This window comes from Orcinus orca, chromosome 11, assembly GCF_937001465.1.
Source record: "Orcinus orca chromosome 11, mOrcOrc1.1, whole genome shotgun sequence".
Lineage (NCBI taxonomy): Eukaryota > Metazoa > Chordata > Mammalia > Artiodactyla > Delphinidae > Orcinus > Orcinus orca.
In genome coordinates this window covers 101,907,400-101,932,553 of record NC_064569.1, presented here as the reverse complement: position 1 = coordinate 101,932,553, position 25,154 = coordinate 101,907,400, and positions in this window count along the sequence as shown.

Genomic DNA, 25,154 nt, shown 5'->3' with positions numbered 1-25,154 from the left:
GCATTTAGCATCTTGCTGGGGTCACAACCTGATTTTAAGATTTAAAAAATCTTGACGAGAAGAGAAAGCTGTTATTTAAAATGTGCAGATGCCTGTCGACCTCGAGAGACAGACAAGCCAAACCCCTCTGAAAGCTGATTGTGACTTGGTTCCCGGAAAATGCGCAGGATGGCCCTATGTAGTAATTCAGACCAAGGAATGAGATGATCTGCTTGGCAATGGGAAAAGGTACGTCTTTAACTGTGGGAAGGACTGTGGTCCAACGAGAGCTCAGAGTACTTCTCGAGTTTCTGTGCTTCTGCCCTTTGGAGGAAAGTGGTCCAACGAGAGCTCAGAGTACTTCTCGAGTTTCTGTGTTTCTGCCCTTTGGAGGAAGGTGGTCCAACGAGAGCTCAGAGTACTTCCCGAGTTTCTGCCCTTTGGAGGAAGGGACAGGTGAGCAACGGGTCTTGGCAGAACTGGTACTTTGTGCCCGGGGTGCACCACGTGGGCTGCTCTCTGGGTGGGTGTTCTTACTCCAGAGGGATTTGTCAGACGTGCACAGGAGACCCAAGGCCTGGCTTCCTGAGCTCTGCAGTTACCCGGTGAGTGCACCCGTGGAGGGGGACAGAGCCCCCAGGACGGGCTGGGAGGGGACGAACACCCAAAGATGCACCCTGACCAAGGAGGAGAGCTTGGAAGGGTCTGAGTGAGGCAGGCAGACGCCACGGTTGCCCCCTCACGCCCCGGTTCACCACCTGGGCCCTGGTCCGCATCCCAGGGGAGCTGGTCTCCGTTAGGGGCTGTGTGTCTGTTGCCACTTTTTAGGCAAACTGCATCCTTTGGTGCCCAGATGGACGCTTGCAGAGTTTCTGGGAATCTGCGGTGTATGAGATGGAGTCCAGGAGACTTCTGGGAATCTGCGGTGTTTGGTTATGAGAGGGAGTCCAGGAGACACGTGGGGAGGGGTGTCTGGCCGAGGGGGGGGCGCTGTGCCCACCCCCGTGTCTCAAGTGTGGACGGCAGGAGGCACACCCGGTGACGCTGACGTGGGGGGATTAGTCTGGACTCCCGGGTGGGGGAGCAGCTGGCACAAGGGCACAAGGAAATCTACTGTGAATTAATAACGGCAGATCCAGGCAGATGGAGAAAGTGAAACACTAATCAGAGAGCAGATCAAAGATGTGGAAAAAGAAGGTTGGAGCGCGTGCTGCCCCTCAGACACCTCTCCACGAGGTCGGTGGTGATGCCCGTTCAGTCCTCGAATCGCCTCGCTCCACGGCCTCCTCTGCCCTCTCTGCCCGAATCCGCTCCTGGCGGGGCTGAGACCTGAGCGTCTCCCCTCTCCCCATGGCGGCGCCTGGGCGCACCGGCCGCAGAGACGAGTGTGCATGGCCACGGAGCAGCAGGCGTCCCGAGAGATGTGAACGTGGCTGGGGGCGGGCGGTGTTCGAGCACCTCCTCAAAGTGGATCTTCCCATTGGTAACAGTGTAATAACACGGAGACAGGCGTCAGGATCTTCCGTCCTGGGAGCAGGTCCACGTTGGTGGCCGTGTCTGGGTTTTCACAGAGTGCCGTCAGGATTTACATCTTCCAATTTCTGTGCCCATGAAAAATGATCCACGTGCCGTTCTCTGCAGTGAGAGGTCGGCAGCCGGCCGCCTAAGACTCTGAAATCAATCCTGCGGGTGCCTACGCGCACCCTGGGCAGAGACGGGGATGCCGGCTCTGCATTGGAGCTCGAAATTGGAGCAGCGGGTCTGGACCACACTTTCCTGCCCTCCAGGAGCGACGGTGATGTGCGGAGACTCATAGTCACAGCTGAGGAAGTGGCCGCTCCTGTCACCAAGGGACTGGATCCCAGGGATATCGCTCGTCACCCTGGGTGCACAGCACGGCCCCTCTACCAGGAGGGACACGGCCCGCGGCTTGGTGGTGCTAAGGGAGGGTCCCCCCCAGGATGACTGCCCACAGGCAGCGAAGGAGAGCCCAGCCCCAGGGGATGACAGCGAGAACGCCCGAAGGCTTGCCCTCCCCGTGGGCCCCTCCTGCCACCTGCTCTGCCCACTGGGCTTGCCCGCCCTGTCCCCTCCCCTCCCCTCGTCCCACGCAGGGTCCCGGGCTCTGGCTGACCCACGTGCCCACGCCCACGCCCCCCATCCCCCCCACCCCCGTCCCCGCCTGAGGCCACACCCCCAGGCCTCTGCACACCAGCCTCCTGGGTGAGAGGCACCGGGGTCCCCTTCCCTGACCCCTGTGTGGAGTGAGAGACCCCACAGCCCCTCTGCGTCCGTGGAGACACTCCCCCTGCGAGCTGCCTCTTCCAGGCCTGGCGACGGGCCCAGGTCTCAGGTTCCGCTTTTCAGGGACGGTTCCAGCCACTTGGGAACCGTGTCCTTGGCTTCCAGGCCTCAGACCAGCAGGGCCATCATGCCAACCCCGTCTCCCGCTCCGTGCAGGCTGGTGCAGGGCAGTGCTCAGCCCTGCTGAGCCGGGGCTCGACCTCCCCGTCGACTGCTGTCCAGGGTAGGAGGGGGATGTGGGGGCTGCGTCCCTCGGCTCTGCCCCCCACACCTGCCCTGGGCCTGGCTGGAAGCCGATTGAACAGGTCAGGGGGTCACGGGGGCAGAGGACAGGTCCGACACACGTGCCCTCTGCCCTCTGCTCCAAGGGCTGTGGGAGCCGTGCTGAGAGTGCAGCGTCCCGGCCGCCTCTCCGTCCGTCTCTGCCCCCGTGACCTTGAGGAATGTCCCTCAGCCGAATGCGTAAACCCGGCCGGGACAGCCAGGGTGTGCCGCCAGCTCACCACGCGCGTGTGGCGGGGGCCCTGCCACCCCTCTTCTCGGGGAGCAAAAGGGGATGCACGTGCTTAGACCACCTGCCTCCCGGGATGGCGGTGACGGTGTCCCAGGCGGATGCACACACACACGTGTATGGTCTGTGTCTGACACGTACCTCATAAACTGAAGGAGAACAAAACCAGTGCCCCCAGGGGACCAGGAGGTGGACAGAGGCAGAGGCAGGGTTTCGGCCCAGGGTCTCCGGGCTCAGGGAGGGGCCCCGAGGGCGCCGGATCAGGGCACCCTGCCCTCGGCAACAAGGCAGCAGGCTGGCGCGAGACCCAGCTCCCTTCACACCCGGGTAACCCGGGCCTCCTGGGAACTCGGGCACACTTGTCCCTTACTAAGAGTAAAACCCAGATCCCCGAGACAAGGGTGCCCCCTCCTGCCGCTGAGAGAGGGCGTGAGGGGACGGAAGGGGGCCTGGCCTCACGGGACTAATGCCGGGGTCTGCACCTACAGTGATCTCAAACCATCTTTGCAAAATTACAGGAGATAAGTAAGCCCAGCGATGGGTTTTTAATTTCAATTTTTTAAAGAAAATAATTTTGTATCAGTTTCATTCTTTTACTTGACACTAGTTTTTCAGCTGGAAAACCAGTCCCCAGCTAAGATAAATTTCAGCTAAGCGCTGGAATGGAATCCAATTTAGACGTTGCACTAATTCAGCGAAGCTCCTTAATGGGCTTCTGCCTTTGGAGCCCGTTTGCGGGCGTGTGCCGTCCTGTTTGCTGAGCAGATCAGGAGATAAATGCGTGACGTATTTACGGCTGATCGTTATTCCCTTTAATATCCACTCTGGAGAGTGTAGTTCTGATTACGATTAACATGCTTTTATTCCAGGTTAGCAGTAATTGAGTGAACCCGGCAAGTTGCACTTTGATTCGCTCTGTTAAGTAACTGGCGATCACAAGACACCGTTGGTGATAACACGTTCAACCGCCCGGCTTCTGCCGGTGTATTTAAAAAGAGCTCCTGAGTGCCTGTTGCCACACGTGGACAAGAGGCGCAGACAGTGGCTTCTGAGGCCTCTGCACATGCTTTTCCAGGCGAGGAGTCTGGGACCATCCCCGGGGACGATGAGGCCCGTCCCTATTTGCTCCTGATTTGAGTCCAGTAAACGGGGCGTCGGCAGCTCACCCGGCAGGTCTGTGGTCAGCTGGAGTCCCAGCTGCAAGGGCCACCTTGGGCTTGCGGTCCTGCAAATGCGTCCGCGAGGGACCTTGCCTTCTAGCACGGGTGGGGGGCAGGTCCTGGGAGAAAGACCCAGCCAATGAGGCTGCTGGGAGCTGCGGGCAGAGGTGCAACATGGCTGGTGGGGTGAACCTGGGGTTTCCAGCGAGAGGGCAGCTCGTGAGGCCCTGAGGCAGAAGCGTGTGGTGTGGTCAAGTAATGGCCAGGGAGACCAGGAGGGGCGGCCCGGGAAGGGGAGGAGAGCCTGGCGGGGGTGACAAGACCCAGTGTGCTTGAGGGCACGGCCCCTCACGGTGGGAGCAGTCCTGGTGGGGGCAGGGGGTCGGGACTTGGGGTTTGCTCTGGGACCTTTGTCACACTTGGACCCTCCGCGGCCCCAGCCAGCTGCCCGTCTGTCCACGTGGCTCCCAGCATCCTGACTGCCCCCCATGGGGCACCTTCAGGAGTCTGATTGGGGGGTGCGCACTGGAGAGGGTCTTCTTGCCCTGTGGATGGGGGTCCCCGGAGGTGTACGCGCTCCTGGGCAGCTGTGTGAGCGGCTGAGACGTAGCCTGAGAGCTGAGGGCGCTCCTCCCGGGAACACGTCCCCCAGGAGCCTGGTGCTGCAGACTCCGTGGCGGGGAGCCGGGCAGAGGCCTCACGGATGTTCCAGAACTGCCTCTCCTCCCCCAGCCCAGGCGTGGCCAGGGACCTTCAAGTGGCCTCCAGACCAACCGCCGCCAGACCTCCAGTCCCTCTAGCAAACTCCTTGTCAGGAGCCTTCAGGAGGGAGCACGGGGGCCCGGGGCTTCAGGCGGAGGGGGACTTGGCGGGAGGGTCACAAACTGCAAACCCTGTTTCCAGAGAAGCCCCAGAGGGTGACCCGGGACCTGTGGGGCTGCCATGAGCTGCGACCGCCTCTGAGAGGCCCCTGAGGAGCCCGGCGGTGTGGGGACAGGCAGGGTCCTCCCCCAGGAGCCGCAGAGGCCTCCTGTCCGGAGCGGGGGCTCGCGGAGAAGGCAGACGGCGGCCGCGGCGGCATCCTTGTGCCGGTGGGATCCTCGTGCCGGTGGACTCACACCCCCGGCCCCGGCGGGGCGCCTGCTGGGCCCGAGGTGGGTGCGGAGCCCAGAATGCTAGTCCTGTCCTGACGGAGGGAGCAAACCGAGGGCGAGCCCGGCAGAGGCGGTGCGGGAGAGCCCCGTCCTGCGCGCCCGCCCACACCGGCCCTGACCGCGCAGGACCTGGGGCCCTGGCTGAGCGGGCGCCTCTTTCCCGGCTCGCGGGGACTGAGCTGCGTGGCTGAGTCACTGATGGCCCATCCCGGACAGGTGGGGGCCGTGGGTCTGGCCATCCTTCCAGGGTCTCAGCCTCACCCTGGAATGGGTCCGTGTCTGGGGGCGCGGCCAGGACTGGGTGCAGCGGCAGCCCCGTTACCGCTGCTGCGAAGCCCCTGGCCGCGGCGCCTGAGGACCCGCCGGTGCAGAGATACCCTGGTGCCCGTCACGGCCTCTTCCTGTTGCACGCAGGGTGGGTTTCCCGGGTCTGGCGGCCGTGATGCCGGCTTCAGCTCTGCATTCGGCCACCCGGCCCCTGTGTTGCCTTTGCTCTAACCTCCCGTCTCTCCCTCACCGTGCGGGTGGGTAGCTGTGCGTTTCCACGCCGAGGAGGCCTTCGTGGGGTCCTCACAGTGGGTTGTGTGGGGTCTGGGTGCTCATCTTTGCTCGTCAGGGGCTCTGGGGAAGGAGGCTGGGGCTCGGGACACTGGGGTGACTCCGGGAAACAGCTGCAGGCCCCCCCCAGGAGGGAGGGGGTGGGAGGGAGCAACGCAGTGGGAGGAGGTCACCCTGATGGACACAACTGGGCAGCGGGGAGCAGCGGCCATACAGCCCACCCGAGAAGGGCCTCCTCTCTTCCCACAGAGACCCCACACAGGTGCTGTGGCCCCAGTTTTCCAGATAGTCTTAAAAGGTAGGTCCCGCTGAAGCTGCTCAGACCCCTGAATAGCGGGAGGATGAGGGTAAAGACAACTGGGATGAAGCCCCAGTATCCCAGATGACCGTCGGGTCTGCTGGTCCCAGGGCGTCTAAGTTACCCTTGGTGCGTAACAAGCATCCCCGGCACTTGCTGTTATTCCTCGTGACCTCTGGGCCGGCTCGGCGGGCTGGTTGCCTGAGGACGGGCTCTCGCCCCAGGTGGGTGGTTGGGCCCTCAGTCTCCACTGGGGGTGTCTCCTTCACGTGTTGGTCATGGATCCTGGACAAGCCTGAGGTACCAGCTCTTTCCTAGTGTCTGCCGGAGCCCATTGCTAACGTCCAGGGGCCAAGCAGAGCCGAGGGAGGAGAGGTCCTGCGTCTTCCCGGGAGTTGTGCAAGGTCACAGGTAAGGAGCGTTCTGGAGGGATGGAGCGAGCCGCCCACTGAGGTGCGGCTACAGAGGGTGGGGGTTGAGGGAGGGGAGACCCTATCCCCTCCCTGCTGGGCGTCAGGCAGGCCTGGGGCAGCCTGGAGCCTCGGGAGACCCCCAGCCTCCTGGCCTCCATCTCCCCGTGTGTAGAACAGGACTGAAGGCACCCCCTTGTATGCATGAGATGGGGCGATTGGTGTGGAAGATGCAGCATTGCACTGTCACACGGTGAGCACTTCACAAACACTGGTTTCCATTGCCGTTGGCCAAAAAGCTTACACTGCCAATTTTCAGGAATTTGGCAAATTGTTTTAAGCATTTGGTCTCGTTTTTGTAAAGTGGATACATGTCCTGGGTACAAATTTAGCTCAGATAGAAAAGCACAAATAAGTAGGTAGGAACAGCAGCCGGACTTCTGCTAAGTTGGGAGTTGTCCTTTTAGCAGTGAGGTCAACTTCACTAGGGGCTGGTCAGCTGGCCCCAAACGGTGGCACCGGGACTGAGCTCCACCCCGAGGGGGCTGCAAACGGAGCTGGGAGCTGTCAGCCCACTGCCTGCAGGAAGGATGCAGCCTCGGTTCAGGGGGCCCGGGAGCCTGTATTTTCGGGGAGTCATTTATGAGCCTGTTTTAAAGGAGCCCACTGGTCTCAGCAGATGATGAGCTGACTGAGGCGGGTGTCAGGGGTCCTCAGGCACCTCTGTTGGCTGGTACCCCCCCCCTCAAGGAAAGACCTTTGTCTGTGGGCTCTGTGTCCTCTCCCCCACTCCCAACCTTCTAGACGCTCGGGAGTTTGTGAAGTGGTGCGGGGACTTTGGGGGGAGGGAAGTGATGTTCAGAGAAAGGCTTTTTTCTCCCTGATGAGCTGTCCCATGGGTGGGCATTCTCTCTCCTCCAGCCTCGCTCAGGTGTGCAGGTTCAGGTGGGGACCAGGTGGAGACTCAGATGGAGCTGTCGTGTGATTTTGCCAAAGAGAAAGGACGCAGCAAGGGAGGAGCTGAGGGGCGGAGGGTGGGCTTCAGGGAGCGTGTCTCGTCACGGGGGGTGCCCTCCTTCCCGCCCTCGTCCTGGGGGCACGCCTGCCCATTGCTGCTGCCCGGGAACAGAGCCCACCTCTCTGCATCGTCGGGCCTGTGGTTCCGTGGCCCCGAGGGAGAGGAGGCTCCTGGCAGCAGAGTGGCCCTGGCAGACACCTGCCCAGCAGCTGGGGCAGCACATCTGCGAGGGGGACCCCCGAGGGGGCCTGTCTCTACGCCCATCCGCACGCCACGCTTCTGCTCGGACAGGCTGACTAAACAGTGATAAATTGAGAACCTGGGTGCTGTGACCCCTTTCCTGCTCTGGGATTAAGAAGTCTGGCAGAGAAGACGTGGACTGCAATAGGATCTGGGGAAAGAATGCATTTTACACACGTGGGGATCCCCTCTGAGCGCATCTGCTGAGACCTGGAGATGCCAGAGTGGAGATGTGGTCCCGGCAGACCGGCCTGGGAGGCTCACCTGACCCCCGGGTCCTCTCTCTTCCTGTCCAGCCCCTCGTGGGGACGTCTTACCAGAGCCAGCGCTGACCGGGCGCCCGGCCCCGGTACCTGCCTGTGCTTGAGCCCTTACCAAGCCCCCAAGTATCACCTCCGGGCATCCTCAGAAGTGAAGTCAGGATGAGGGCGGGCGGCCTGGGAAGGGGCTGGGCGTAAGGGAAGGTGGCTGGAAAGAGCATTTCGGAAGCTGGAAAGCAGCCCCCACGTGTGGGGTCTCGTCCCCCCCGCTGAGCAGCAGGACCCCTGCCCTGGTGGGTGCTGCACGGCCCACAGGGCCCTCAGCTGTGGGGGACGGAAGGCAGGGGGCTGGGGTGCCCTGTGGACGGGGCAGCCAGGTGGACACCTGGGGATAGGACCCAGGTGGAGGCATCAGCAGGTGGAAAGGTCGCTGGTGGCCAGAAGGGGGATGACGGGGGAGAGTCGTGTCCAGTGGTGAGAAGGAGGGGCTCCAGCCTGCCTGTGATGGGGTGTCGCAGGTTTCCAGCAGAGGAGGGGCCTGGCCTGACTTAGGCTGGTGCCAAGATTTTGTGAGGGAGGAGGGGGGAGAGGGGACCCCAGAACCTGGGGACCCCAGAGAGAACACTCTTCACTGGAACCGCCGCGGGGTGGGCGTGCCCCCAGTTTACAGACATCCTGCCCGTCCCGCCCACAGGGGCCGCCGACGGCTCTTCTTTCCCTGAAACCATGTCCTGGGACCTCCCCTGTCTGTCACCAGACACCATGGGTGTCCCTGAAAAGCCTTTCTTCCTACCTGGGTCTCAGGGTTCTGCCCGAGGCGTGGGGCATCACTTCCTCAGGGTCTCAGGGTTTACGGGAGGAGGGGGCAGTACCAGCATCACTTGGACGGTGGGATGGACAAGCACAGCCCTTGGAAGTGGCCCACGGAGGTCTTTCCTGGGAGGGCTGCTGACTCTGCCCCAGAGGGCTTGGGGTTAGGGACCATCCCCTGCTGCTGTTCAAACCACTTGCACATTTTAACCTCCAGGAAGCACTGTGGTTTTTTCTGGTGGTCATGAGGCCCCACCTGGGGACTCTGGGCATAGCGTCGTCTTTGTCTTAGACCTTCCTTGTCATGCTCAAAGCGAGGTGCCCGTTGTTCACTTGAATAAATGTTGGATAAATATAACGTTCGCTAACTTTCTGAGTCTGAGATAAAACCCTTAAGCCTCCATCTCATGTCCTTAAAATGTGTAACTATTCCTTGAATTTGGCGTTGGATTTCAGGACTGTCATCCTCTGTGAGGTACAAACTGTCACTTTGTTGCATTGTTTAATGAAGTTGTAAATGTCAAGACCGATTTAGTGCCTGGAGTGAAGATTCCTTCTGCTTTACCAGGCATCTGATTAAGGGTTTATATTTCATTTAAGTTTCCCTGTGTGGGCTAGAAATAAAGCATTTCTTCTGATTGATTTTGTGAACAAAACTATGTATCTTTCCAGTAGGTTCTTTGGTGTTTGAGGAAAAGTGTTCGTGGGAAATCGGCAGCTCGTGGGGTGTGGCGCGGGGGGCATCAGTGAACGTTGGTCCCGGCTTGTGATTCTGGGGGTGGGGGCTTTTGGACAGGCTCGACTGGTGGTTCTTTGTCCTAAGTGGGCTCGGCGACCTGTCTGGGGTTGGCTGAGGGTCAGCTGACACAGGGTGCCTGGGGGCCTGAGCCTCACCTGCTCCAGGTGGCCAGCCGGGTGTGTCTGCAGGGAGATGCTGAGCTGTCAGAGATGACGACGGCCGGCACTTGTGTGTGCGCATGTCGGCCAGGAAGCCGTGGTGACCACCAGTGAAATCCGGAAGCAGGGCTTCCAAAGTTGAAAGGAAAAAAGAGAGATAATAAACAAGAACTTGACAAAACTTCAAAAAGGAGGGGAGAAAAAAGAGTACAGAAAGAGTAGAGTGGAAAGTAGATAAAACAGGAAAAAGGAAGAAACAGAATCAAGATTATTAATGAGGTATTAATGTGGCTAGAATAAAGTCTCCTTTAAGAGACAGAGAATGATAGACTGATTTAGACAACAAAACCCAGCTCTACGGTTTATGCGAAAGACTTAATTAAGATCAAGTGGCATAGAAAGGTTGACTATAAATGAATGACAATTTTAACTTCATACAAGAGGAAAGTAGGTCATTATATAATGATAAATGGCCTAATTTATAAGAAATTGAATTGACTTGGCATAAACTGTTAAGGAACAAACAGTATAACAACTAAATATATAGAGAAAAATCTACTAGAAAAGACAGAAAACCATGAAAAAAAAAGCATCTGGGATATCTGAATGTACCTGTTTTGGAATTATACAGCTCTAGTAGGGAATAAATAAAAAAGAACATAGAGGTCATGAATATAAACCATATAATTTATATTCTTCAAATAGAAAACTCACATTTTGTCATATTTGTTGAATATATAAAAAATAGATTGCAGTTACCCACCTAGAAAATCTTAAACATTTAAAAAGCAGGGATATGGCAGGTTGTTTAATATGACATGCAAAAAGGGTTAGAGACCGGGAAATCTACTAACATAATACAATATACCAACAGATTCCAAAAGAAAAGAAGACATTTTATAAAATCCCTAATTTATTCCTAATAAGAGCTGCAGCATCAGAGTTCTAAGACAGCCCAGCTGTAGAGCCCTGTGTGATCCCCACCCCTTGAATGTTGGCAGAAACTGTGAATATGAGAGATCAATCCCGTGATTATGTTGTGCTTTGGGGAAAACGGGAGATGATCCTAACCCGAAAGCTCAGCTTCTCTGTACACCGGTGCCGAGCTGAATCTCGGAGACAGAGTTTTGGGTGAAGTAGAAAAGGATAGCTTTTCTACTTTGCCAGGCAAAGGGGGACACAGCAGGCTCCTGCCTCGAACAACTACGTGTCCCAACTTGGAGGAGGTAGTGAGAAGTTTTATAGTCATGATTCAATGAGGGGGTGTGGTCAGCTCACGGACTTCTTCTGATTGGCTGGTGGTGAGGTAATCGGGAGTCAGCATCACCAATCTTCTGGTTCCAACAGGTCTGGGGTCTCAGTGCTTGTGGGCAGCAGACAGTTAACTTTCCCACCTGGTGGGTGTTGTGTGTATCCCTCAGGCGGGGACCAGGATCCCGCCCCAGGGCTGCACTATTGTTTCCCTCTTTGTTTCTCCCTGTGTCTGCATCCCCTCCCTTCCCTAATTAACAACTGCTTGAATCTTCCCCGTTGGAACTCAGGGAGGGTCATGGAGGCTGAAGGAAGCCTGTTTCCGGTAATCAAAGAAATGGGTGACCCAGAAAGCCTTTTGTGCCCGGGAGCCCCACAGGGCCCCCGCTCGCTATCAATCCTGGTGGACCTGACCTAATCAGGTGAGCTCTTTAATAGCCGAGCGTTTTCTCGGGCTAGAGGCGGGCCACGTGGAAGGAATGTAGATGGCCTCCAGGAGCTGGGAGTGGCCCCAGGCCGGAGCTGGCAGGAACACGGGTCCCCAGGTACAGGTCAGCAAGGGGACGGACCCTACCAGCTGTCTGAGGGAGCCTGGAGGGGTGTCCGTCTCCAGAGGCGGATGCAACCATGAAGAGCTTCAGCCCATGAGACCCGGAGCAGCTAGGGCAGCTCCATCAGGTCCACACGGACAGGTACTTTAACAGCACGCTGAGTTCTGGAGGATGGAGCCCAAGCTTGGTGATGGGCAGGGCTGCTTCCTGGTGAGGTCTTTTTTTCTGGCTTGCTGGTGTTACGGATGGAATTGTGTCCCCACCACCCCAAATTCATATGTTAAAGCCCTAAACCCGTATGTGACTGTTTGGAAATGGGGCCTTTCAAGAAGAATTGTTAAGTGGAGTCAAAGGGTGGGCCTAATCCAGTAGGGCTGGTGTCCTTACAAGGAGAGGAAGAGGCACCAGATTCTTCTCTCTCTAGGAAAGGCTGGGTGAGGACACAGTGAGAAGGCGGCAGTGTGCAAGCCAGGAAAACACCAGGGCATCTCCTGTGAAATGAGGGCCTCTGTCACTATTATACAGTGTGCTTTGGTGGCTCCGGATGTAATAAGAGAAATATTCAGTAATTAGTACAAACATTGGTGAAGCAAAGACATCTTTTTAGTTAATGATCTTATTGTACAGCTAAGAAACCAAAGAGATTATTTTATAAAAGAAAAAGAAAAAACGGCTGGAGTAATTTAAAAATTTCATAAAGTTTGCTGGATATAAGATAAAATTTCAAAATCTATAGATAGTCCTTATATTAGCAATGAGGAGTAGGAAATTAAAATCAGGAATTTATTTAAAATAAGTATGGATTTGGTATTAAAAACACCTGTGGGAGCAAGTTTCTTCTTCAGCTTGGGCAGCTGTAAGGAAACACTGCAGACTGGGGCTTAAACTTACTTACAGTACACAGTCCACAGCAGATGTGATCCCACATTCTCAGAGAGAAAGCCGTAATAAAAAAAGTCAGTTCTAGGGCTTCCCTGGTGGCACAGTGGTTGAGAGTCCGCCTGCCGATGCAGGGGACACGGGTTCGTGCCCCGGTCCAGGAAGATCCCACATGCCGCGGAGTGGCTGGGCCCGTGAGCCATGGCCGCTGAGCCTGCGCGTCCGGAGCCTGTGCTCCGCAACGGGAGAGGCCACGACAGTGAGAGGCCCGCGTACCGCAAAAAAAAAAAAAAAGTCAGTTCTCCCCAAACTCATACATAGAGTTAATGCAGGAGGGAAGCCCCAGCAGATTTATTATTAGGAATAGGTGGAATAAATGTCTCAGAACTGCCAAAAAATACCAAAAGAATTCATGGTGCCTGGAGGAATATTAAATAATCAAGCACTAAGTTACACAGACGCTGTAACAGAAACAAGGTGGTCACCTCGTGGGGCTTCACAGTCAGGCCCCCGGAGCGAACAAGAGTCCAGGAATGGGTCCTGGTGCACCTGACAAAGGTGGGCGCGACTTTGGGTACATATGGCAACCAGGAACATGTCTGATCAATGCTCGTGTTCAGTGATCTGTGTTGCTGTGAACACGTGTAAATAACACGTATAAATATTCGCCTCTGTCCCTTTGAAAACAAAGACCTCGATCAGTCTGGGCCAGAGGTGGTGGACCTGACGCGGCTCATCTGACTTCACCTCACCCCACAGAACCTCTATGTGGCTTCTCAGAGAACCCCAATCATGGGAGGGAGGGCTGCTCTGTTAAACCATAGACGCGTCTTTGTGCTTTTCCAGCTCAGCAGAAGGGGAACCTCTGATAGAACCTTCTCTTAACATCACACGTTTAAAGAACTATTAACTGGAGGTGGGTTTGCGTGGAAAACCTCCTCTTCATCCATTGGCCCAGACGTGCAGGGCGGGAGGAGACGCAGGACGCACAGCTGGCTGTGGGAGCCTGGACTGCTGGGGGGGGGGGGGGCCCGCGGAGCGAGGGGCGGGAAGGGGGTGGACTCGGGCCCCTGGGCTCCCTGTGAGCTGTAGGTTCACCCCCAGCCCCTCTGCAGTGGCGCCTGCCCGAGGGAAGCTATCAGCCAGGGGACCGAGAACTGCTGGGGAGGACTCTGCACTCCCTACACCCCAACAGTCCCGCCCCCTCCTCCCTCAGCCCCTTCCCGGGGGGGACACCTGTGCTCCCCCAGGACAGCCCTGCTGCTCCCAGCTCCCTCCAGACCCTTCTCCACCCCACGGCCTCCCTGGACAGCTCCAAACACTGACCTGCCTGAGGAGTCCCAAGCCACCTCTAAGACCCCCCCGCCCCCGAAGCCCACCCCAGCTCTCTCCCCTGCTCCCCCCTCCCTCCCTGCACTGGGCTGGAGCTCTCGGCACCCCCGGCTCACACCTCCAGGGATCTGCCCCGGAAGTCAGCCACGGCCGGCCACCACACTCCTTTCTGGGAGACGCTCCCCGGCCCCTCCCAGCCCCCCACCGGCCTCCTCTGCGACCCCAGCCCAGCCAGGAGCGTCCGGGCGCCCTGAGCCTGAGTGGCTGGGACGGCCTCCGTGTCAGCTCCAAGACGACTCGGGTGGTTTGTAGCTGAGCAGGAAGGTCTCAGGCGAGGTCAGCATATGCCAGAGAGACGGGAGAACCAGAGGGGCAGCGGAGTCGCCGTCAGGGCTCTGGTTTCCGGCTCCAAGGCTCTGAGCCGTGCATTCGCCCCGAACCCGATTCCCATGGACGAAGGCCCTCCTGGTCTTGATTCGGCAGACAGAGGCCCCCGCGGCCCCTGCCTCCGTCAGCTGCCCCGTGCACGGAGATCCTGAGGTCCCCGGGGGGTTGTGTGCCCAGGGAGCAGGAAAGGCGCACGCGGGTGAGGCCCAGGTAGGAGTCATTTATGCAGGTGGATGGGCGGTGGGCACCGGGCTCGCGCGGGGCACTGACTGCACGGGCCCTTCTCGCTCCCAAGAAGTCGCAATCAATTCAATTTTCACCCCAAGCCTCAGAGGTCGGCTCTATTACCGTCCCAATTGGCGGGTGAGAGAACCAAGGCTCACAGAATCGGAGCCCTTTTCTGAGGTGGTGTCACAGCTGCGTTCCCAGCCCCCGACACCTCCCAGTCTAGCCACCTCGTCCTGGTAGGGGTCCCGGAAGGACAGAGCAGTGGGCTGTGCAGCCCAGGGAGGTGAGGACCCAATAACGGGGTCGCCTGAGACCAGCCACCTCCTCTCCTGCTCCTTGAAGGAAGCGCGCAGAACGCCCAGCCCCTGCCCGGTGCTGCGGGCCTTGCTGAGCTCCACTTGGCCCCAGCGTGCGGTGTTGGACCCCACGGTGGGGGCCAGGTGGGTCAGAGCCACTCACGAAGACGCACGTCCTGGGGCCAACTGGCCCGCAGCTGGGAGGCGTTGGAGAATCAGCTGGTGTCCACCCCCCAAGGTGCTAGAAAGTGCCGAGAACACGTGAACCAAGTGCGTCGTTGCCACCTTGAAACAGTCCTTGGTTTAGCAGGACAGACGAGCGTGTGTCAGTGCTTCTTAAACCTCGGTGTGTAACAGCCACACACTACCCACCGAATGCGGGTGACCAGGCCTGGGGCCCTGCTTGGGGGGAGGTCCAGGGGGCTGCGTTTCAGTGAGCAGTTTTGGCGATCTGATGCGTGTGGCGTTGGACCACCAGCAGGCAGATCTGAGCTAATCAGACGACGAGAAGACAGGGTGGTGCCGCCTGCCCTACGCGACGTGGGGCGCACTTCCTGCAAACAGCTGAGGAGGCGCTCACTACGTCACCGGCGATACCAGCGCTGTCTTCTCAGACTTCGATTGTTTTCGTTGCCAGCTGCTTCTGGGAGTGAAGACCAGCCAGGGCTACACCTTCCTCCAGTGCTTATGGGGGATGAGACCGGCCTTCATAGCAAAAGGCCCCTGTGCCCAGCACACAGGTGTGGTTTGCTTCCAGGGCACTCATGAAGCATTCGCTTCAGTGGCTGATGGAGCAGGTGTGTGCTGGCCCTGGGAATCCAGAGGAGAAGGGCTTTCTCACCGGGCATGAATTTGTTTCCCAACTATCGACCGCGCGAGGTGAATAATTCATCACCGGTTGCTTCTTGTGGCTCTAGGAGGCTGACGAAGCCGCGGGGCTCTGGAGCCGCTCCAAGACCTGCTCTGAGGCGGAGAGGCGTCTCCTCTCACACCCTGCTTCTCATTTGTGCAGGAAGAGAGATGGAGGTCGGGGGGAGCGCGTGCCTGCAGCCTCCCTCCCCACCCGACCGGCCTGGCTGCCTCTGGTCCATCGCACCCTTGCCCTTCTCTCTTAATTTTCTCCCTAAACTGTAGGAGGTGTGTACGTGGCTTTGCTTAGGGGGTTACAGAGAAGTGCGGAGGAGAAAGAGAGTGAGGGTGAGAGGAAGAACGGAGGCAGAGGCTCGGCCACCATCACTGGGTACAGGGTCTCCCTGAAGCTCTGGGACCGCAGACCACCCAGCGAGGCGCCTCTGGGGGTCTTAGCAGGGTGCCCGCGGGGACTGTAGGAAATCGGCGAGGGTTCCTGGGGGAAGCGATGATGCCCCTTCTTCTTCTCCCGTTGAGATGGCGGTGAGTTATTCGGGAACTGCAGCACTGCCAGAGCAGGACTAGTATGGTCTGGTTTTCCTCCTGAGCATCTATTTTTTTCTGCATAAATTTATTGAATGACATGTAGATAAATTCTTGAACTTATGAGTGTCCCTCTTGAGACAGGATTTCATCATCTTACCTATTTAACTAATTTATTAGTTACAATTACACCTCAAAATGGCATCAGCTCTGGCATAATCAAAAACTACGCTTCAATTATTCATCGAGACTTTAATTAAGAAGCCCCGCTAAATTAATAAAAGCTTCAGAAGGAATGTAATGAAAACGACTCACAGAAAGTCTTGACCACCTTTTCTCCATCTCAGGAATTAAGTTTCCTCCTGCAAATTGCCACGAGCCCTCCTCCTAATGGACAGGACACACAGGCAGGCGAGAAAACCCCAGGGGCATGGAGAGAGCAGGTGAGAAAACCCCAGGGGCATGGAGAGAGCAGGTGAGAAAACCCCAGGGGCGTGGAGAGAGCTGGTGAGCCTGGTGAGTGTGATACTAGGTGAAGGTTTTAAAGGTGCCCTGGGCTTAGCCCACCAGCTCCGTTTTCCTGGTATCCGAGAGAGTGAGCGGCCCAAGGCTGCCTGCAAAGCTGTGGCGGGGGAATTGCCGGGGTGGGAGCTGGCCTTGGTGCTGACGTCCATCTAGGCCTCCCAGGACGGGGGCCCCTCGTAGCTCCTGCTGCTTGTAGGAGGTGCGTCTCCCACCCGTCTTCTGAGTACCGTCTTCTGAGTGTTCAGCCTCAAACTGGGTGAGAAGTGTCTCCTTAATTTCTCTTTCTGATCTTTCTTTGTTAGTGTATAGGAATGCAAGAGATTTCTGTGTTTTAATGTTGTATCCTGCAACTTTACCAAATTCATTGAAGATCTCCAGTAGCTTTCTGGTAGCATCTTTAGGATTTTCTATGTAGTATCATGTCATCTGCAAACAGTGACAGTTTAACTTCATCTTTTCCAACCCATCAACAGAAGAATGGATAAAGGAGATGGGGTACATATATACAATGGAATATTACTCAGCCATAAAAAAGAAGGAAACGATGCTGTTTGCAGCAACATGGATGGACCTAGAGATGATCATATTAAGTGAAGTAAGTCAGGCAAATCAAATATCATAGGATATCACTTATATGTGGAATCTAATAAAAATGATACAAATGAACTTTTTTACAAAACAGAAATAGACTCACAGATCTTGAAATCAAACCTATGGTTACCAAAGGGGAAACATGGGGGGAGGGATAAGTTAGAAGATTGGGATTGACATATACACACTACTATATATAAAAGAGGTAATCAACAAGGACCTACTATATAGCCCAGGCAACTCTGCTCAGTATTCTGTAATAACCTATATAGGAAAAGAATCTGAAAAAGAATGTACTTTGCTGTACGCCTGAAACTAACACAACATTGTAAATGAGCTATACTCCAATAAAATTTTTTTAAAAAGTTTAAAAAATTGGGTAAGGAAATGCGGGAAGAGCCGGGAAAGAGAGTCTATGCTAGTTCTGGTTCCAGGTGAGGGTCCAGTCCAGGTGAGGGTCCAGGTTTGGAACTCTGACGGGAGAGGAGCATGGTTAATTATTCCTGCCCAAACCCACACAGCTGGGTTCCTCCATCATTCATTTAGCAAACCACAGCAGAGAGAATAATCATGCTCCAGGGGTCAGATGAGCCAGGGAGGTCCCTGGATCCTGGAGGTGAGAATGAGGCTGGAAGTGAGTTGACGGGCACCAGGCGGATGAGTGCAGATGCGTAGGACAGCCAGGGGGGACGCTGCCGGGGAGCCTCGTGATGTGGGGGACTCGCTGGGTCTGGGTTCCTTTCCGAGGTGGCCCAGCCCGGTGGGAGTGAGTGACGTGAGTCACTTTTATGTGTCCTGTGTCTGTGGATTCAGCTGTTTTCTCTTAGGGTGGATGCTAACTGCCGAGGTTATAAGTAGCTTATCTACTTATCTACAGACTAAGGCCCTCAGACTCAGTTGGAAGCCTGAGCTCCAGGCCCAGGACCCCGTGGTCTGTCCTGGGGGAGGGCGTGTGGTTCAGGGAACTGCCCCCCAGGAAGTGGGTGTCCCCCTGCCGTTGCTTTCAGTGGAGAGCTTTGGCCGGGGCAAGGGGCTCAGAACAGGTAAGAGAATGGGGTACCGCCTACAACAAAGGCAGTGCTGGCAGGTCCAACCCCCTGGGCGACTTGCAGGGGTGCCCTTTCCAAGCTGACCTGGGGCTGTGGTGGGAAGACAGTGGCCATATCTAGATGCCACCCTGGTCTGGGGGTGCTGGTGCTAAGGGGCCACGACCGGTAGACACAATTTGAGAACCTATCAGCGCCTATTCTGGGATGGATTCCACAGGACACAGGAGGAGGGAAACCGGGGCATCTTCCCTTGGGGGCCTAGAAGGTAGCTTTTGAAGCAGCAGACACAGATAATGGGAATACCGTTATCATTTTCCACGATGATTTATGGGATGTTTTGAGCATGTGACAGGTTTTGTGATAGATGAAGCCATTATACATGATTCCTCATTCTAATGGATAGATGTTATATGTCCCATCTTGTGGAAGTGGAGATGGAGACCTGGGCTGACTCCCTGAATCACCACAACTGACCCAGCCGGGCTCCCGGGCAGGTCTGTTGTGCTCCACCGCATTTGGCAACAACCAACCGGTTACAGTGCCGAGGGGTCGGCAGCAGACACACCGCTCCCTGTTTCTCAGTGAAGACGCAGGGTCACCTAGGTTGTCAGCGAAGTTCCAACACAGACTGTTATGTTTCCCAACATGTGTCTAAAATCCCTCATACTCTCCAGAAATGTAGGGCAGCTGCGGATCCCCAGCTGACAGTCTGTGCCCTGGCAGGGGCGGGGTTGACGTGTTACTTCCTGGGGGCAGGGATGCTCCCTCTTCTCGAGCCCCTGCCCAGCATCGGTGGCCCTACATGCCAACTTCCCGGATCCCAGGACCCACTCTCTCCTGTAGGCACCTAAGCTGACAGCTCCCTGTCCCCCAGCCTCTGACCCTGCGGGAAAGACCCCGGGGTGGACCAGCGAGGCCAGGGGGAAGACAGGGTGGGGTCTGGACACTCTGAGAGGTCACCTCAGCAGTTAAGGGGGTGCAGCCCTGGAAGGGTGTGTCCACATGTCCTTAAAGTGCTGGGGTTCAGGGGTCTCTACCCTCTCAGGACTCCTGTGAAGTCACCAGCTGGCTCCACAGCCCAGCCCCCAGCAATGACAACGTTCACCCAAGGTCAGGCCCGGCACCAGAGGGGGCAGCCTGCAGTGAGGACGAGCCCCCCCGGCCGGTCCCCCCACCGGATGCACGAGGGACACGGAGGTGAGTCTGGGAGGGACACAGGACCCGGAAGAGGACAGCAGGGAAGATGCCACGGAGGAGAGCCACACCCTTCTCTGAAAGACGCCGCCAGGAGCGTCATTTCTGGGAATTTATCAAGAGGTCTTGACAAATGGCAGAACAAAGAATGTAGGCGAGGTTAAGTCAAGCACTTCTGTGTTTGTCAGGATATTACTGAGACGGTAGCTGCTAATTAATAATGCATCTCTACATGACACCATTTACGTTATTGCCCTTAACGCAGGGATTCCAGTGGCTAAGCCAACATGCCGTCTTCAATTATTTATTAATAGAGCCAGTCACGAAATGAGACGATGCAAGCAGCGTTTACCACCCAGAAATGGAGGAAAAGGGTGTTACCCTCCATCACCTCCTTTCTAGGCAGAAAGATAAAATAGGTCCTCCAGGGGTGTTGTTTGGACTCTTCCTCAAAGGGTCTTAAGAAACAAATGCCCTGTTTTTTTCTATATCGATTGATGTTTCCCCGGGGGAATTTGTGCATCTCCTGTGGTCCTCTTTCAATGCAATGAAGGGATTGTGTTAAAACAGCCCCAGGGCTGAGAGCGAGGACGCAAACTCCCCCCTCCCTTCTGCTTCCCTTCCTCTCAGTGTCTGTCCCTGTCTGTGTCTCTCTTTGTCTCTGTGTGTGTCTCTGTCTCTCTGTCTCTGTCTGTCTCTGTCTTTCTGCCTCTGCTCTGTGTATGTCTCTGTCTCTTTCTGTCTGTCTGTGTCTCTCTTTGTCTCTGTGTGTGTCTCTGTCTCTCTATCTCTGTCTCTCTCTCTCTGTCTCCCACACACACCCCTACAACCGATGATTCCCAGTTTTCGGGGGAGAATCCCAGAATCCCAAGCTGGAGATTGTCACCTGTCCTGGAATCTCCCCTCACAAATTCTTTGTCCAGGTTTTTCTGCCTCTGCTCGGGAGCCGGGGAGAACAGTCTCTAACGCAGAAGCAGCTCCTGTTACAATTACGTGGCCGGGATCACCAGGAACAACCTATAACAGCACACATTTAAGCACAAAAAATGTCATCCGTACATTGAGCTGAAATCTCTCTCTTGCTTCTTGACACAGATTTCAGCTCAGCGCCTGGAGGACACACACACCCCCAGGAAAACCATTTCTTCTACTTGAAAATTCTACAAATATTTGAAGGGCTTTCCCCTGCATCCTCTTAATCTTTTCTGAGCAGGGCAAACCCAGCCCCATCAGTAGACTCCTCAAGAGCTGCGGGTCTTGTGCCCTTTGACACCCACTTCAGCAAACACCCCGAGGCCACCGTGAGCTGAGCAAACAGCCAGGAGTCCCTCCCGCCCAGGGAGTCTCTGCCCAGTGCCCGCCCCTGAGCCACCCGCAGCAGTGTGCCCTGGACGTACCCAGGGCTCCAAATACTGCGTCAGGGGCCCAGGAGACAGTGTCACCCCCACCCTAATTTGTAACTTTTATTGTATATTATCAGACAGCTCAGATTTGCCTGAGCCTTTCTCCTTCATGTCCTGTCCCCTGGGCATCTTTCATGTTTCCATTGTAAACTTCTTGGCTTTGTTTGTTTTTCTTTTTTGGTACTTTTAAAGGTTCGTTCATTGACCTGAATGACTTAATGCATAAAGATGCTTTCTTCAAGTTTTGTCATGTTTTTTTTCCAGTTTAGAATCAGGGCAGCATGACCAGAACCAGAAGAGACCATAGACATGAAGTTATTTAATTCCTTCATTCATTCATTCTGTGCAGTACTTTTATCCTTGCTGTAGACATCTTAATTCATTCATTCATTCATTCATTCATTCTGCACAGTACTTTTATCCTTGCTGTAGACATCTTAATTAATTAATTAATTCATTCATTCACCCTATGCAGTGCTTTTATCCTTGCTGTAGACATCTTCTTTCCTTCTGCCTTTTGGTTTTTACTGAATAGCATAATCTTAATGACTGATTACATTCCCTGACTCCTAATTCCTTATATTCAAGGCGGGCACCCTGCACAGCCTTGTGACACATTCATTAATTTATTCTTTTATTCAACAAATTATTTTAACTTTCTATTATAAAGGATTTCAAAGAGAAAAGAGACTAGTATTATAAACACCAATGTATACGCCACCCCAGTTTTAAAGAAACATTGTGCCTATATTTCTTCAAATATTTTCTCAAATATTTTAAAGCATATTCTAGACGCCATAGCATCTTACACATAAATGCTTCATTATACGCTTTTACTTAAAGGATGCACACACTTATAAAATCTGTATCTTTACCTGTATCCATTTACCTATCCATCCGTCTATCCGTCTCTTACAAAAGCCACAATGCCACATCTAAGGAAGGTCACGGAAATAAATCCTTTGATGCTTTATAATTTCCAATCCATATTAAGAATTTCCCTATTGTCTTCAAGGTGTCTTTTCATAGTTGGTTTATTCTCTGAGTTTGTGACTAGGTGTTTTCAGGTTTTTATTTCATACGACTGTTCATCTTCCTTTATAAATCACTGATTTGTTGGAGAAACTGGTACCTTTTGGTTTGTCTGTCTCTCCTTGTATTTCATGTAAACTGCTGGATGGATCCTGGGCTTGACCTGATTCTAGTTCAATTTTCTCTCAGGAATTCTTCCCAAGTGGAGCCAGTCTCTGCTACTGCATTGCTTCGGGGGCACTTACATCTTAGTGGGGCTGAGGCTGGCGGGGTCCTCCTGATGCCCCGACCCCCAGTCACCCTTCACTAGATGAACGCGAGGAGTTGCCACTTATGACTATTGAGCACATCATAAGGTCCATTCAGCAAACACCCCGAGGCCATCATAATAGATCCTACATCACTGAGAGTTTACAGATGGTGGTTTTCTAATTCTAACTTCACTTTTGAGTAATGGCTGGGATTTTTCTCTAAAGAAGAAGTTTCTCTCCTCAGTTTAAATACGGGAAGATAACATTTGACCTTCTTCTCTTTAATTTCAAGGTGAAGAGCTGGCTCTAGCAGTCTCCCCCTTTTGACCAGTAAGGATGCACTTTTGGGCCATCATTGTGAACATATGAGTTTTTTTTTTTTTTTTTTTTGCATACGCGGACCTCTCACTGTTGTGGCCTCTCCCATTGCGGAGCACAGGGTCCGGACGCGCAGGCTCAGCGGCCATGGCTCACGGGCCCAGCCGCTTCGCGGCATGTGGGATCCTCCCGGGCCGGGGCACGAACCCACGTCCCCTGCATCGGCAGGCGGACTCTCAACCACTGCGCCACCAGGGAAGCCCGAACATATGAGTTTTATATGTTTGATAAGTTTCAATCAATTGCAGTTTTCTTTCTTTCTCATATTCTTGTTCTTCCATATCGGGCCAGTACGAACCTTTCCCAACAATTATCTTTAGGTGAGAGTTTAAAGTTTTTACCAGATTTAGAAAGAAAATCTTATTTCTTCAAATATTTTCCTTTATCCAGTTTTGGGTGTTTTAGGCAGATGGATATTGTGCCGCAGGTAACTGAGACTGTTGAATTTTTTCAGTATTTCTCTTTTCTTTGTGTTTTCCTTAGTAAAATTGCTACTGCTCTATTTTCAAGTTCAATTTTATTTGCTTCTGCTATGTTTAATTTGCTCAAAATTCCATCCAGTGTATTAGTCAGTGTGGTTATTGTGTGTGTGTATGTGTTTTTTTTTTTAGCAAGAGTCTCATTTGGTTTTTTCTTTACAGTTTCTACTTCTCTGTTCGTTATGACCATGTGTTTTATTAAATCCTTGAGCACATTTATAATAGCTGTTTTGAAGTCCTTGTTTGCAAATTACAGCATCTCTGTCATTTCTGGGCATTTTTCTACTGATTGATCCTTCTTGGAGTTACGGTGGTGTTTTCTTGCATGTTTACTAATTTCAGATTGGATGCCTGGAATTGTGATAGTTTTGTTGATGAGTATGAGTTTTATTGTCTTTCCACAATTATTTGAGACTTTTGTTTTGTGTAAGATACTGTTCTAGTAACGGGGGACATAATCGTGAGTAAAGAAGATCACATCTCCTGTGGGCGCGATGCTTATCATGTCGCGAGGTGTGGGGGAGGGAAGACAGACAAAAGTAAGCAAACGAAGCAATAACGTAAGTTCTAGACAACTTTTCCCTTACAAGGCAAAAAATGCGTTTCATCTCCCAGGCTCCATGGAGCTCTGGGGGGAAATGGATACTACAAAGGCTCAGAGAAAAATCTCAGTTCCATGAGTCAGATGTCTTGTGGACCAGCTGCTTCCCACAATGAGCAAAAGCTTAGCATTAATGGAAAAAAATGAGAGGAAGTATGTACCACTGGGAGGTTCCCACCCGAACACATCTTATTTTCTTATTGATCAAATTGAAAGAAGGTGGCCATAATTTCACCTTACAGTCTATCTTAGAAAACTGCTGGAGACAGAAGGACAGCTCCAACCAGCTGCTGAGCCGTTTGGCTCACAGAACAGGGCGGGCACGGCGGGCAGGGCCACCTGCAGAGCCCAGCATCCTCGGCGCTTACTCTCCCCCCAACGCAGTGAAAAGCAGAAGTAGCAGCATCGCCGCAGCGGGCATCCTCGTGGCCCCAACCCCGGAGCACAGAGGAGGAGCCGTCCTGCTCTGAAGTGATGTCCGTCCCTGGAGCATCTCTGCAGGCCCGGCTCTGGTCACAGGACCGCCCCTCTTGTGTCCACTCCGGGCATTGTGCCCCCTGCCCATGCTGGAGCCCATCACAGACCCCCAGTCCAGGTCACAGCGCTCACCGTACAGGCACTCGCGTCACCAGAATCTGTGATCAGATGATGAAAACAGGAGGTACCAGCACCTGCCCGCTGTGGGCAAACCTGCCCTCAGAAGACGCCAGCTGCCAACACTTCAGTGTTTGAAGACAGAAAACAAAATTGGGTGAACTAAGAATTCAGCTCAAGAAGATAGAAATCGAGTAATAGAGCAGAAGTAAAGATATTAGGACGCCCGGGTAAATCAAAGTGAAAGTGGAAAATAAAGAAGAGATGCATTAAGTAGGTTTTGTAAATAAATTAAATAACCATTTCTTCTAAAAGACTAATAAAATAGATACATGTGTAGCAAATCTAATCAAGAAAAAATAAGAGTGAGACCGTATACATTTAACGGATTCTAAAAGAGATTAGAACCGCATATACTGGGTATTCAATCAAGGTCTGCAGGACTAATGAAAAGATATTTTAGCAAAGGGTTCCGTGCACAACTGTACAGTAACTATTTTGAGATCTGGACGAAATGGTTGAGAGTTTAGGAAAACACAAATCACCAATACTGGCTCACAAAGAAATGACTACATCACTTTGGTAAGTTAGCCTGGCAGCTGGTAAGCCCACAAAAATCAATAGTCTTTCCTGTGCTAGAAATAAAATACCTAGAAACGGAACTGAGGGAAATATTTTGTTTACAACATTGGCAAGAACTATAAAATGAATAGGAATTATCTTGAAAATGAAGGTACAAGGCCTAAATGGAAGGAAAGAAAGTCTTTTTAATGGACGTAAAACAAGATGTGAAGTAATGTAAGGACAGCCTGTCCTTATAGGACAAGATTGGAGTTTTAGGTGTTATGCTGAACACCTAAAACTCCAGTCTTTCCAATCATAATGTAAAAGTTTAATGCAATCCCAGTCAGACCACCAGGCACCTTGTTTAATGATCTTGCAGTTTATATGGAGTAATAACGTCCCACGAATAGTCAAGAAAACAAAAAGAACAATAACCGTAATATGCCTGAGGCGGAAGGATAACTTATCTCCAAGGCTCTTTAATCAGATCAATACGGTACTGGCCCAGGGGTGGAAAAGCCTATCAGAGGACAGTCGGGGATTGAGAAAAGAACCTAGTCTATGGGATTTGATTTGGA